A 1,879-nucleotide genomic window follows, 5' to 3' on the forward strand; every position below is an offset into this window, starting at 1 on the left:
AGTCAAAACCACCCTTTGTGAACATGTTAGAGTTTGAGTGGATGAAGACGACTGTCACACATCTTTGTCTCCTTCTAGCTTAAGACGGGTGGGCCTGCTGCAAACCTGCTCTTCTTTATTCAGCTGGTTTTAAAGCTTTAAAGGTGGGTGGGCTCATCTGTGCAATGTGGTCACTCCAAACCAGACGTAGCCCTGCATAATGCAGACAGACACACAAAATTTTAAAATTGTTACACACATACAAGGTGCATGATGCTCTCAGCAGTGCTGCATGTGTGAAGAGAGGGTTGTTTTTTTCTTTTGTTTTTTTGTCAGTTGGTTTTTTTTTGGGGGGGGGGTGTTGAAGTAAACAACTTTATNTGTTGAAGTAAACAACTTTATAATCAATTATATGCTTTGTTTACTTATTAGTAATCAGTTTATTCAGTAGAATCTTGAGTAAATTAGTTATAGTATAACTTATTATTGTGATTACTGTTTTAATACTAGGAGTCTGAGTGTGTAAACCGCCACAGGGGCCACAGGGGCACCACGTGGTAGAGCAGCTGGCTTGGGACCCGAAAGTCTTAGGTTCGACTCCCCGCCATACCCACATGTCGTGGTGTCCTTGAGCAAGACACCTAACCCTAACTGCTCCCCGGGCGCCTCACATGGCTGCCCGCTGCTCCACTTGGGTGTGGATGGGTTAAATGCAGAGCACAATTTCGTCATTGTGTGGAAACATACACTGATGACAAATAAAGCACCTTTACCTTTACCTTTACCTAAACAGGGCCTCTTGAAGGAATGCAGGTAGGGGGAAGGGAGACTTGTTTGCTGCCACTGTGTGTAGGAAAATGAAGCAGCTGAGGTCAGGAGGTCACGGACAGCAAGAGTGGGAAAGAGAGGCAACAGTGTTCACCAGACAGACAACAATTGGCCAGCAAAGAGCTGAGTTGCACCGGGTTCTTGGGACCAGGTTGTACGATTGTCTCTCTCTAAATGCGCATTTAAAGCTTTTGAATAATCTTGTATTTTGCATTTTGCTTAACCTTTTACAGTTACATTTAATAAAGGTGGGTTTGAACTTTTAAGTACTTGTATGTTATATTTCACCTCGGTAATAGGTCAATGTCGGAGGAGAGAAAACGAGCTCGGGTGGAGAGAGTAAGTTCGGTGGTTGTCCGCAGCAACAAATTGGAGGTTCCACACCGAGATCTCTTCTGAGTTTGGACTTACGGGGTGGAAAAGGAGTCCAGGACACAGACGCTCGGACGTACTCAAAGAATATCAGGTGAGCAGACCACCTTTAAAGTTCTGTAATCGGTCTTCTGATAGGCAAATTTGTTGTCAGTGTGTTGGACTCCAGGGATAAAGTTACAGTAAAGTAGAAAACTGAGAAACGCGCGTATTTAAAAGTAAAGTGAGTTTTAAGTTACCAAGCCAAGACCCAGACTCCAGGAAAGCACGGAGTGGCCGGCAACCCTGTGGATTGACGAATCCACAGGTCAGGGGAAATTGGGTTCTAGGGCGTCGTGGCCTGCCGCAGTTTCAGTAACATGAGGCTGAGTTCTACTGTAAGCTCGTGGGGTTTTGTGGCCCACTATAAAAACAGTATCAATTAACTGCTTATTAATTTGCAGTTTAAAATAAGTGGAACGGAGTCTGGTGAGGTTGTGTATAGTATTAAAGTGCCAAGTACACTCGGTAAAATAATAAGTACTGATGGTTCAAACCCCTTTATAATAAGATACAGTGTTAAAATTAAAATACCCAATTAACAGTACAAACTAATTTGAAATAGAATTGAGTCAATAAAATATAGGGCTGGACAAAAATAAAAGCAAAATAATAATAATCCAGAGTGCTTGTTCATTGCAATATTAGTTTAAAATAATAT

Source organism: Austrofundulus limnaeus, unplaced genomic scaffold (genome assembly GCF_001266775.1).
Source record: "Austrofundulus limnaeus strain Quisiro unplaced genomic scaffold, Austrofundulus_limnaeus-1.0 Scaffold216, whole genome shotgun sequence".
Taxonomy (NCBI): Eukaryota; Metazoa; Chordata; class Actinopteri; order Cyprinodontiformes; family Rivulidae; genus Austrofundulus; species Austrofundulus limnaeus.